This window comes from Macaca nemestrina, chromosome 8 (assembly GCF_043159975.1).
Source record: "Macaca nemestrina isolate mMacNem1 chromosome 8, mMacNem.hap1, whole genome shotgun sequence".
NCBI classification, from domain to species: domain Eukaryota; kingdom Metazoa; phylum Chordata; class Mammalia; order Primates; family Cercopithecidae; genus Macaca; species Macaca nemestrina.
In genome coordinates this window covers 32,045,821-32,060,063 of record NC_092132.1, presented here as the reverse complement: position 1 = coordinate 32,060,063, position 14,243 = coordinate 32,045,821, and the positions used below count along the sequence as shown (strand labels likewise).

General features: G+C 34.2%; 1 protein-coding gene and 1 pseudogene across 6 annotated transcripts in view; one reads left to right on the top strand and one right to left on the bottom strand.

Moving 5' to 3' along the window:
• Nucleotides 1-14,243, bottom strand: part of LOC105475960 (CUB and Sushi multiple domains 3) — a 1,218,758-nt gene that overhangs the window by 1,144,793 nt on the left and 59,722 nt on the right. The gene's annotated exons all lie outside the window — the stretch shown is intronic.
• On the top strand, nucleotides 4,918-5,534 carry LOC105476121 (large ribosomal subunit protein eL18 pseudogene; annotated as a pseudogene).

Genomic DNA, 14,243 nt, shown 5'->3' with positions numbered 1-14,243 from the left:
GGTGCTGGAGAGGATGTGGAGAAATAGGAACACTTTTACACAGTTGGTGGCATTGTAAACTAGTTCAACCATTATGGAAAACAGTATGGCGATTCCTCAAGGATCTAGAACTAGATGTACCATATGACCCAGCCATCCCATTACTGGATATATACCCAAAGGATTATAAATTATGCTGCTATAAAGACACATGCACACGTATGTTTACTGCGGCACTATTCACAATAGCAAAGACTTGGAATCAACCCAAATGTCCATCAGTGACAGATTGGATTAAGAAAATGTGGCACATATACACCATGGAATACTATGCAGCCATCAAAAAGGATGAGTTTGTGTCCTTTGTAGGGACATGGATGCAGCTGGAAACCATCATTCTTAGCAAACTATCACAAGAACAGAAAACCAAACACCGCATGTTCTCACTCGTAGGTGGGAACTGAACAATGAGAACACTTGGACTCAGGAAGGGGAACATCACACACAGGGGCCTATCATGGGGAGGGGGGAGGGGGGAGGGATTGCATTGGGAGTTATACCTGATGTAAATGACGAGTTGATGGGTGCAGCACACCAACATGGTACAAGTATACATATGTAACAAACCTGCACGTTATGCACATGTACCCTACAACTTAAAGTATAATAATAATAAATAAATTAAAAATAATAATAATAAAAAAAAATTTGGCTAGATGTAGACACACACAGATGGTATTCCTATATTCTGTGCTTTCATATGTAACACCTGCTTCAATCTGTACTCAAAACCACTCAGGAAAAAAAAATAAAATCTTTGCATTTATTTACTTGAAAAAACAATTTTTCTATTGACTTATTTAAAAATAAAATAATTGGTGACGTTTATATTTGATTTTATGGACACACACACACACACACAAAACCTTTTTTATTTTGATCCCTATTTTACTCCATTGGTACTACACACGCTTGCTCACAATATTTTTTCCCTTTTAATTTGTGTATTAAAAATTGTTTAAATATGTATATGTATATAAATGCACACAGCCCAACATTTTCAGCTTACATTATATGTGTGTGTGTATATATATATGCACATATATACATTTATATATGAAATAAAGACATTTATTAACTTTACTGGTATTTTGAAATTTTGTCTACTTTTTGGGTTAATAATTTTCCTTCAATGTTACTAACATGAAAAATGGAAAAGGACCTTAGAATTTGTCACTTTGGAGTCGTTAAAAGCTACGAAAACCTAGGGGATTTATCACGTATCTAAGGCATCACATGAAGTTGCTAAAAGAGCTGAAACTATGCCTAGGTCACCTGACTCACAGACCAATAGATATACACTATGATATATTGTTCCCTGTAATCTATACTACTCCTTTGGGGAGAGTTGTCCGTATTCTTTATATCTCAATTTCAGTAAATGTATATGAAAGAATTATGTGACATTTCATTTCTGTGAAGCCACAATGGGACTTCATGAATTAATATTTAACTGAATATCTCTTTAAAATTCAGGTCCAATTAAATATTTTTCTATTAGGAAGAATATCTACAAATTTCTCTCTCTCTCTCTCTACATATATCTAGATATATAATATCTAGATATTTGTTCATTTATCTCAATATCATCATCTATCCATATTTACATTAAAATGTGCTTATGTAAAGTAAATAATGCAGAGAACAATCACATACAACACACTTTAGCATATAGGTATAGACACAGAAACACATGTATTGAAAAATGCTACAGTCTGATAATTAGATTATGAGGTATTAAGAAAAGAATACATGTCAATATTAAGATTTAAAATAAAAATTTTAAACCTATATGAAGAATACATTGGCATATATTCTTGCATGTTTTTGACATATTATTTTAATGAATGAGACAAGTCTGAATTCTTATTCAGACCACAGCACTCTTACCTCCAGCTTCCTTAAATTTTTTCTAGAGATAAGAAGGTTGGTGTTAGGAAATACTGAAAAATATAGAAGTTCAAATTTGCATTCCTCATTTGTCACCCTACTTTCGCATACACTAATATTTAATAAACGTGAATAAACACATTAAAAGTAGGCATATCAGACAAGTGAAATCTAGTGAAATACATATTTTTGGAGTAAGACGTTTTCACAGTTTTTCAAATCCAACATCGATATTACTTATAATATTTTGAGCTCAGCTGTGGAGGAATTGAGGGCATTTGAAAGCATTCCTAATATAACTCAGCAAGAGTTGTTGGTTTAATTATTTAACTCTCCTTCTGATCTTATTACTTATTCAATTATTCTTTGTGTACACTGCCATATGCACCTTGTTGTTAAAAGGTAAAAAATAAAAATAAAAGACAAAATAAAATGAACACCATAATACCATGAGGATCTAGCATGAGTGTAAGATTAATGCTGCCTATACCTTTATCCGTGGCCACGCACTTATCATTCTGTTTGTTTTTACCGTTGGAAGACAGCGTTTTACGAGTTGACATATAAAACAACTTTTTATTTGAAAGTTGTAACCATCACTTTACTCTGTATTTAAATAAAGGTAGAATTTTATGTTATATAAAGAAGTTTACCAAAATTTCTCTATGGCTTTCCCTCACCTACAAAATCAATCTCAAGATAATGGTGAAAAACGATGTCATTCTAAGAACGGTGCATCATTCAATAATGGGACTAGATAACAGGTATTCTGCCTAAGGAAATCCTCATTTGTTCCCCAAATAATTGATAATGTAGCCCATAAAATAAAGAGTTGTTACACCAGAAAAGAGACTTAATAACATATAATGATGCCCATATTGCTATCAGTCAGTTAACAAACATATACTGTGCTAATGTCTGTCAAGAATATATTTCTAATATGTAAAATTCACTCTTAGTTTAGACTATAATTTAGAAGTTATTTCTCCCCCTTCCACTGAAAGCAGTAGGCAGAGTTCAGAGGCAGCCAGTAGAAAACAGTTCCAGATGGATTCAAAGCCAAAGACTATTTAATACACACACACACACACACACACACACACACACGTGTCATGCTGAGGAAAATAAGAAACTATCAATACTTTACGAAGAGCACTGAAAGATGGAACCCTCCTCAGCAATGAAGCCAAGAAGGACCATTGAAAAATTATTGTTCCCCAGAACAATTTGCTAATTGCAGAAGAGTCAGCAATTAGTATTAGCGAGATTTGATTTTTTAAAATGCTGCCAACATAAAATAGGAGTAGCTTATGAAAGACTAAAAGATGAGAGAAATGACCTACATAAGAATTAGAAGAAGAACATAGAAAGGAAGTAAGAACAAGCCAGGATAATTTAGAACTAGAATAATGGTTTTCATAATTACTTAGATAAAGAAAACTTGAAATAAGTATTAGAAGTCTTATATAATTAAATTTGTTTATGATATTCTAATTTTTTACCAAAATTTTAGGCAAAAATAGTGCTGTGTTCTTTTAGTGTCACCCTGGAGCACTGTCTAAGATGCTCACTCAATGATTTAATTATCTATATGAATGTAACTTTTATTTTCTCAATTGGCAAATGATTAAAGCACAGGCTCTATGAAATCATCTGGTCTTGATTTTTTCCTGGTAGGGAAACAATTATTTTCCATCTAGTAGAAAAGATAATATCAGAGGTGATTGTTATATTGCCCCGTAGGACATTAGCCCCAGTTTTGTATCTAGACTTGCAATCTGATTTCAATATTTTTTCTTTGGTACCTATAAATTTTCAACATCTTAAATACATTCTGAACCAGTTTTAACACTTTGATGGTTTAGTCACTGATGAGTTAAATAAAATTTTAAGTTGTGTATATTCTATAGTTGTGTGGGGGTAATGTTTAACTTTTTGAAAATCATACTTCGATAGTTTAATAAGTTATATGAAGCGAGTTACATTCAGTATAAAGTATCGAGTCATGTTTATCCAACTATTTGGTTATCTTCACACAGCTGAAATGGCAAATATCCTTCCAAATGTGGTTGTAATATTTGCCTAGCTGTAGTCCTAATAATGATGGCAGTCTCTTTCTACCAGAATGAAAATACATATGAGCAACATCTTATAATGAAAGCTGTTTGGTCGGGTAAGAAGTAAATCTTATTTGTATTTTAACATGCTCTTAATTAATTTGGGCAGCATTGTTAGTATACAACCTAATGCTAAAGTAAAACTTAAGGTTTTCTAATATATTTTATTATAAGTATGTAAGAGCATTTAAGCTTATTTAAAACTACTTTGAAAATAAAGCAAATGTAGTTTTAAAATATAAACAAAATCTACTTGATCTAGCAAGTCTTATTTAAGATGAACTCAAGCTCATTGTTTTAATAAGATGACTCAATGTCTTTCATGAATTTGGACATTTATAAATTTATTCAGTTGAACGTAGAAGATAAAATTTAGTTATTTTTAAAGGCAGGATATTGATATTAAAAAATCGGTTCCTGAAGTAGACACTTCCAAATAGCCTTTGAGGCATAAAAATTATTTGATGTATATATTTCTAATAATTAATTTTTCTTTAATATGAAATACTAAAACATATCTTTAATAATTTGGTATGTTTCTTATATGAGGGTATTTAAAAGTAAATACATGTTCAAGAACTGTTTAGTAATGCATATTTTGATTCAAATAATAATAACAACAAAAATATATTTTGTGGAAAATTTACCATTTCATTCAAAAACTGGGAGGTGAGGGGTTGGAATGTACAAGACACTTAACAGTAGGTGGCAAATTCTGTCTTCTGTCTTTTCTGTATTATTTATGCGCTTGCTGTCCAAAATAAACTAATATGTAAAAAATACAACATTGATATCCAATTTTTTAAAATCCTCATCAAAAGAAGGTTTACCACTCTCTCTTTCCAGACCTGTCCAGGCAGGAGGCACCATCATGGGAGTTGACACCCGCCACAACAAAGTTTTGGCGCAAGTTTCGAAAGTTTCGGCGCAAGGAGCCCAACAGCCAGGATATCTACCTGAGGCTGTTGGTCAAGCTGTACAGGTTTCTGACAAAGGAACCAACTCCACATTCAACCAGGTTGTGCTGAATAGGTTGTTTATGAGTGGCAACAACCGGCCACCTCTGTCCCTTTCCCGGATGATCCAGAAGATGAGGCTTCCTGGCCGGGAAAACAAAACAGCCATGGTTGTGGAGGTCATAACGGATGATATGAGGGTTCAGGAGGTGCCCAAACTAAAGGTGTGTGTGCTGCACGTGACAGCCAGGCCCGCAGCCATATCTTCTGGGGAGTAGGGTGGGGTGGGGCGGGGCGGGGCGCTGGGCAAGATCCTCACTTTCGACCAGCTGGCTCTGGACTCCCCCAAGGGCTGTGGCATCATCTGGCTCTCTGGTCCTCGAAAAGGCCGGGGGGTTTACCGGCATTTGGCAAGGCCCCGGAAACCCTAGGAACCCTACATCCGCTCCAAGGCTGGAAGTTCGAGTGCGCTAGAGACTGAAGGGTCAGCCGAAGATACAAAAACAAATCCTGGATCCTACCCTCTTATTGAAAATATTTTAGATGCTGAAAAAAAAAAAAGTTACCTTCATTAACATCATTTTATTTTTAAAATACAGAAAAGAACACATTATTTCAGTATATACATAAATAAAATATTCCAGTTATAAAATAATATCTGAAAGCGATTTATCTATCTTATCAAATTTTGGAGATGCTGATAAGTCAAAAGTGAAATCTAGAGAACTAACATTACAGTGCAAATTGGGAGCTTTCCTAAGATTTTGCCTTATGTGCAAGCTATCTGAAAGCTGAGCTTTAGTTCATTTGAGCTATACTTTTAATCCAAAGAAGGTACATATTTCAATTTTTCTACTTGAGTTTGTGTTAGACAGCATTTATAAAACATGCAAATATTTATTTTTACAAACAATAGGAACTCTAATTTTAGCAAAGCACCACACTTGGAGTTGAACCATCTGCAATTCAGTTCAATCATACTAACTTGCTTTGAGATCTGTATTGGGGTTCAATACCATTATGCATAAAAATAAGCTTTCAACACAAAATTGTTACAGCAGATTGTGTTGAGTAATGATTTATCTGCCAAAAGTTATTTATTCAATACTTTCAAAGTAGCACGTAGATGAAAAAATATTAAAATATATTTTCCAAAAAATAAACTTGAGGAGCACTCCTGAAAATGGTGTGCTTGCTTTTTTGGAAGTTTTCAAAATGGTCATATAAATTTGTATTTAAATGGATAAACTACTCAGGGAATAAAATAAATACACAAATAAATAGGACTGATACAATGATTATAGCTCTTTAATTACACAGAATTCCATAGATTTTTATGGCTTCTCCAAAAGTTCCATTATGGGATTAATAATAATAATATAACATGTACAGAAAACATCATTCTGTACTATAGACATAACCCTTAGAACGACATTTATTCTTGGTATCACAATTTTGCTAAGCAGAGTGAGTCATTTGTGAACTTCTGAATATGGTGTAATGTGAAGATCCTGTATTATGAAAAGGAAATTCAACTCAACTTAGCATTCACTTACTCAAAAAATACATATCTAATGCCTCCTCAGTGTCAGTCCCGTGCCAAGACCTGAATATACGATAAAGAAACAAACTTATGGAAATGGTGAACAAAACTGACATTCCTTGTTTAGAGATATAGTCTAGTTAAGGAGGTAGATATTATATAAGTAAACGTTTTAATTATATATTGTGGTAAGTTATATAAAGAAAAGAATAGTATTTAATCCTCAGAGGATATGATAAATAGTAGTTTTACATTAGAGTGGACAAGAAAGGCATTTTAGAATAAGAGATGTTTTGTTGAAATTTGTGAAAAAGGAGGAAGCCATGCAGGGAACCTAAGAAGAGCCTTGTTTGTAGAGGAAATTTGCATGAGAATGTCCACATGCAAGAATGTTTGCTGCTTTAATGCAGTGGATCTCAGCTAGGGGAGATACTGCCACTCCCCACCACGGGAAATTTGGCAATGGGTGAAAACAATTTTGATTGTCACACTGAAGTGTGTGTGTGTGTCTGTGTGTGTGTGTGTGTGTGTATGTGTGTGATTAATACTGGCATCTAGTGGATAGAGGCTGGAAATACTGCTAAATATTTTTCAGTGCCGAAAGCCCTTCATAAGAAGCTAAACTTGAGAAACCCTACTTTACAAGCATACATATGCAACAAACCTGCACATTATGCACATGTACCCTAGAACTTAAAGTATAATAATAATAAAAAATAAATTAAAAAAAAAAGAAATTGAAAGAAGTGCAATGTGCCCCAAGGCGCAATGTTACAAGATGAAATTGATGAGATAGAAAGGGATCACGAAGGAGCCTGTAGTCCATGACAGGAAGTTCGGATTCCATTCTGTGAAAACCTGTGTATTATCATTAGGTTTTAACTGAGACACTAATAACATTTCATTTACATTTTAAAAATAATTTCTCTGGGAAATAGTGGGTTAATGAAAAGAGATCTTTTATTTTCTACAGCAGGATAATTTTAGTGTAGTCAAAAGGAGAGGAAGTAAATTATAATGAACATTAACCCATTTGGGTAAAAAAAACATGCTATTATTGTCTTCTGCATGGAATTAAAAAAAAAACTTGCATATGAACTCTTGCTAAAAAGAGAATTTTTTCTGAGAATTCACACACACACACACACACACACACACACACGTTCTGAGTATTTTGTGGATAACATAATGGTATAAAATAAAAGTAAATACAACAGTTCCGGTAAGGAAGATATAACAATATTCCACAAGGCATATAACCATTGCAAATTTATTTGTTCTAGGAAGAAGGCAATAAAAATGAAGTGAACTGATTGAAACAGACAGTGGAGGCTGATCATAGGGCTAAGTGAAAGGTTGGATATGTAGCCTAAGAAGTTTTTAGCTCCAGCACCTAAGCAGATAAGGTATCAGTAATAAAAATAGAAAGAATGTGGCTATAAAAGAATGTGGTTGCAATGGATCTCTTATCTTCAGCTTCTCCAGCCCCCTTTGTAATTCAATGACATTTTATTTTACTTGGAAATTATTCTAATAATACAATATTTGTGTACTTTTTAATCTTTGAACAAAGTTGAGATTTATCTTATATCTACAAAACAGAATACAATGACTATATTTCAGTAGCCTTATATGTGCAGGAAAATCTATAAATATGCATCATTAAATAGAAACTATGCATTGGCCGGGCGCGGTGGCTCAAGCCTGTAATCCCAGCACTTTGGGAGGCCGAGACGGGCGGATCACAAGGTCAGGAGATCGAGACCATCCTGGCTAACACGGTGAAACCCCGTCTCTACTAAAAAATACAAAAACCTAGCCGGGCGAGGTGGCGGGCGTCTGTAGTCCCAGCTACTCGGGAGGCTGAGGCAGGAGAATGGCGTGAACCCGGGAGGCGGAGCTTGCAGTGAGCTGAGATCCGGCCACTGCACTCCAGCCTGGGCGACACAGCGAGACTCCGTCTCAAAAAAAAAAAAAAAAAAGAAAAAAAAGAAACTATGCATTATTTATGCACTAGAGTACACCCTTCCTGTTCATCAGATTCCTGTTTTATGAAAGCTATCTTACAGCTCTGCAAGTTGTGGAAAATTGATAGCAATGCAAACTAATTCCTGTCGTGTCACATGCAAATTTGATCCTGTCCAGTAGATGTTTATTTAAATCACTTCCCACCTCACTGTAGAAAAAGGCAAACTTGCCCTTATTTGCATATTCATTTCAGTATTCATGATCTGTACTGTGTCTGCTCTTCGAAAGGTTCTTTTTTTTTTTTTTTTACCAGTTATAGTATCTGTGGGATTCCCTCATTAATTAATGAGTAAATAAACTGTTTAACATGTTCATTTTGATATTTACATTAGAGTTGTAATTTTACCTTTTGTTGAAAATTATGCTTTTGCAGGTTTATCTTATTCTAATTTAACAGGACACTTCTTTTCAATTAACTTCAAGTTGCTTATCATCACATCATAAAATGTTTCAAACTAAGGTGTGAATAAAACAATAGTTGAAAATTCCCTGTCTCTGAACGATATTTTCCTGAATATATTACTGGAATATATACATATAAAAACTGCAAATGTGTTTCCTTTTTTAATTTAAAGAAAAACAGAAAGAATTAGAAAAATATGAACCACTGTAAATGCCCTTTATTGAAATGGATCTGAATATAGACTAATGTTTTCACAGCTTGCAGATAAATAAATAACTACTGCCACTTTCGCAGAGACTGGCAATGAACATCAACCACAATTTATTAACACATCCAAACTCAAAACCAAACTGCTTAAACAATCAACTTCTGTAATAACACAAAAATGATTTTAAACTATGCCTATATTCTGTTTCTCAAGCAAGTAGATATTTAAAGCAATTACTTTTTGACTTATGTCACCAAATGATGGTTCCCTTTTGCCCAAGGAATGCTTTATATTCTCATGTTGTCTTTGATATGTGCCACTCAGAGACCAAATGCTTTTCAGAATATGTGATGTGGCCAGAAAACCGTGTCTTGATGTCCTGCAGTCTGAAGGAAAACAAATAAGCCAAAAGAAAAAAAGAAAAAGAAAAAGAAAAGAAAGAGAAAAAGGCAAACCTCAGAAGACTGCTTCTCACTTCTTCCCTCAGGCCTTTTCCAGGCAGTCAGCTCTTTCAGCTAGGAATAGATCCAAATCCCGTCTCCATATATAAATGCCAAGCTCGCACAATGTTTCTTGACTTCAAAAATAGATGTTTCTCTTCAATAAAGTTGTTGAATTATTTTAGAAGATTTTTTCTTTATTTGACACAGCTGGTATGAATTTATCACTACAGGTAAGCTAAAATGGTCTCCCAGGTACAAGTGGGAAGAGAAACACAAATTAAATGATTTTCATAGAATAATTAAGGTGTGAGAGAAATCAATTTATAGAGCATATTTGGGAATTACAAGGGGTTCTGCAAAATGAAGCATTTATATATGAAGAAGAAATTAATAAAAATAAAGACTATCCCAGAAACAGAAACAGATCTAGGTTTTTAAAGGCCTGACGTTTATTCTTTTGGGGACCTCACCCTAAGAAAAAGAATGCAAAATTGCAGAAATAAGACTACTAATGTCCATTTAGTGTTTCTGAAGGGCTTGAACAAATGTAAGGCTCCAAAGCTTAAACTTCATTAGAATAAATCTACCTCTTTTGGAGAAAAAAAATCCTTATTTTAATGTGCTGTCAAGTTTTTTTTATTTATTAAGCCCACATTTAAAGCACTTTAATGCCCATGTTATGGTAGTTTCTAGGGATCCAGTGATGAAGAAAACAAAAGGTACATGTTCCTTGCATGGCCTTGGAGGGCAAGAAACACATTAATAAGATAATCAAATGGTCAATTCAATAAAGGAGGTAAAATGTGATTTTATAAAAAAGGCCATAAGTGAAAAATTTAGGAAACACAATATGCAAAGCATAAAGAAAATAACTCATAATCCCACCACACAGAGATAACCTATGATACTATTTTAACTTACTCATTTCTATTTTAGTTTTGCTCATTCACAAATAGATAATTTTGGAATTCTTATGACTATATCACATATTCAGAGTTACATTTATTTAATTTACATTAGTGTGTCTAAAAATTAATACATTTTATATATCTAATTACAGTTAATTGAACAAAATTTGTTTAAATATCTCAATATTGCTTGAGAATTTCTGTTTAAAATGTTTACCCTTATAGATATTACTATAACAAACATTTTGGGTTGCACATCTGAACATCTGCTTAGAGTCCTAGATGTGGAATTGTTTTTACAAAATTATAATTCTTTAAAGTATATAAAGGTATTTTGTATGTATTACTAAATTATTCTTTTAAAATATTGTGCTTACTAAGCTTCTAAGAATATTTAATTAAGACAATGTTAATTTCACAGCATCCTCATTAGCATTAGTTATTATGATTTTTAAATACTTAAAACTTGATAATCAAAAATATTATTACAGTTTTGCTTTGCCAACATTTATTTAATTTGCATTTACAATGAGTGATGAGTCAGTCTTTTTTATTTTTAGCTTTTTGTACTTCTTTAGTAGTTATCCATTTTAGTCCTTTATCATTTTGGTGGGCGGTGATTTTTCTCTTTATCATTTTTTTAATATTTTTTGGAAAAAATAACTAAGTGAATTATAGCATAATTAAGGTACTTTAATTTAGTAATTTTTTTTCCTGAACATTAATACCACCTACCAAAATGCAGAATCAGAGACTAATCTTGAATGAGGAAATCCTTTGAGTCTATATTAGAAGTCTCATAAACGTTGTGATTCTACTCAGCATGTGGTTACTAGTCACTTCTGCATAAGAATTTTAAAACAGTTGGCCAGGCGTGGTGGCTCACGCCTGTAATCCTAGCACTTTGGGAGGCCTAAGTGAGAGGATCACTGGAGGTCAGGAGTTCCACACCAGCCTGGACAACATGATGAAACCCCATCTCTACTAAAAATACAAAAATTAGCCGGGTGTGGTGGACCAGTCCCGTAATCCCAGCTACGTGGGAGGCTGAGGCAGGAGAATCCCTTGAACATGGCAATTGGAGGTTGCGGTGAGCTGAGATCGTGCCACTGCACTCCAGCCTGGGAAACAGAACGAGACTCTGTCTCAAAATAAATAAAGGTAATAAATAAATAAAATAGTTGTTAAACACTCTAGAATTTCATAGAGGTTAAATTTTTAAGGCAATGAGAAAATCTGTGAAAGCATGGGTTAAGATGAAGAGGAGGAATGGACACTCTGCTGAGAGGGAATAGCACTTAGGCACAGAGGGAGAAATGAAAGAACCTAAGTCTTAAGGAGTTCAGGTAGCTGTGTACTGAAAAAGAGTAGGGGAATTAGGAAAGTTAATGCATGAAAGTGGAGAGATGGGCAAGGATGGGATCGGTTTAAACAATAACAAGATTAAGCAAGGTAGTTACCTGTGCAAATCTGTGCTGTAGAATGATATATTTCACAGTATTGAAGAGAGATTTAACAAAAACAGAAAAAGGGACACACATATTTCTACTAAAATAGTCCTTATTACAACTGTAGAGTCTGACACAGGCACCCCCAGGAGAAGTAGAAATGGAGAGATGCACGTTTGAAAAAAGACAGTTGAGGAGCCAGGTTGAGTGGAAAGAGGCAAAAAGCAGACACATCTGGTCTATTAAGATAGAAGTACAATTCAGAAAGATAAGGGCTCTGAGAATGTAGTTTGGAGAGACACAATGAGGTTCATTTTGATGATGTTGATTTTCAGTGCCTGCAGATCATCCAGGTAGTAATATGCACTAAGGAGTGGTTTTAGGGTTTTCAGAAAATTGGCTTCTGGTAGTTGACTTTTGAATTATTTGTTACAGTTCAGCAAGTTTCTCAAAATTAAATAGTTTGCACCAGAGAGGCAGTTTTTCACAGGCTGATCACTCTTGTCTTTTATTATCAGTAATTCTGGATCTATATCATTTTATTCCAACTCTGGTTTCCTTTATGCAGATGCTGTGTCACTAGCTGGGTGACCACACCTTCTCACTTGGTCCCTCTGATTTCAAGTGCTCCCCCTACCAAAACATTCTTCAACTGTTGCTAATGCAACTTATCTAATGCATACGATTTAAGATTAACTGCATTATTATTTCTTACTGACTTTAAAAACAACCTGGAATGCACAAATATATAGGGTGTGTTTCATCTTACCTCTCAATATTCATCTCTTACCCCAAATTTCCACCATACTTAAAAACATGTCTTGATAGTTTAGCTCATGTCCCCTCCATAAAGCTGAAATACGAATCTTTTGTCATAATCTATAATAATTATTGACTTCTCTCTCTCCTCTACTAACTGAAGTATTCTAGAGAAAATATTTTATTTACCTTAACACTTAGAAACCCTAGCACCCAACTCTGTACCTGACATTTGGAGGGCACTCAAAATATGCTTAATAAATGAATTCTGATTCCTCTAAGAGAAAGCACTATTCATTTTTGAAGATTTCGGATGGAAATCTATATAGTGTATCCGTCAGGATCCAGCCAGGAAGAGAAAAAACATACTAAGTGTTTCAATAAAAATAACATATGTTTAGAAGCTGCTAAAGGAGAAATAAAGTGAAACACTGAGGTGTCAGATAGGAAATAACAGCAGCTTCCATCTCTAGAGCTGGAGAAACAAAGGCAAAGGTTTTGGTCTATTAGAATGCATAGGTTCGTTGAAAGGGTCCAAAGATCTGGAACCCAGTTCTCAAAAGATAGGACATCACTCAGTTCGTTGTGGTACATCTGAGAAGGCATAAGGAGGCTGTTTTGAAAAGTGCTAGAAGAATCTGGAGAATTAAATGAAAATCCACACTGAGCTCCCCTGCTAGTCAAAACAAAGCAAGAACACAGGAACACAGGAAGATGCCAGGGTTTTCTCTCCTCCTTTTTCTTTCTGTCTTCTTTCTACCACCTTTTACTTGTGGAACCTAGTGGAAAGTCACCTGACAAAGGATAAAATGAGTTTGCAGAATCCCAGCGTGGGCACCCAAAACAGAGTCTAAATTTGTTTTGTTTTGTTAGTTCCTATAATCAAAATAGATGGATACAATTGAAGTTTAGTGAATAGCTTAGAAACCAGAATATGCATAATGATCATGCAATATGATAATGAAAGACAGGAGTGATCATCCTGTGAAAAACTGCTCATCTGGCTCAAACAATTTAATTTTGGGAAACTTGTTGAACTCTAATAAATAATTCAAAAGTCAATTACCAGGACCCAATTTTCTGAAAACCGTAAAATCCTAAAACCCTAACATCACTAGTTAGTTCATATTCCTACCTGGATTATCTGCAGGCACTGAAAACAGACATGATCAAAATGAACCTCATTGTATTTCTTCAAACTTTACATTCTCAGAGGCTTCAAACTTTACCCTAATATCTTAAAAAGAAAAATAAATGAGCATTCTGCACAAATAAAAATAAAAACCACAATCATTCACAATAAAATAGACACGAAAATGAAACAATTTACCAATGTCCTAAAACATTAAGGACAGATCTTGCTTATGTCTAGTCATTATGATGTAATGTATCAAAGAAAAATGAGCTCACTGAATCCATACATGCTCCTTGAATGGTGTGCCAGGTCTCAATGCTGAATAGGAATACATTACCAAGTAGAGGTGCTGAATAAACCTTGTGC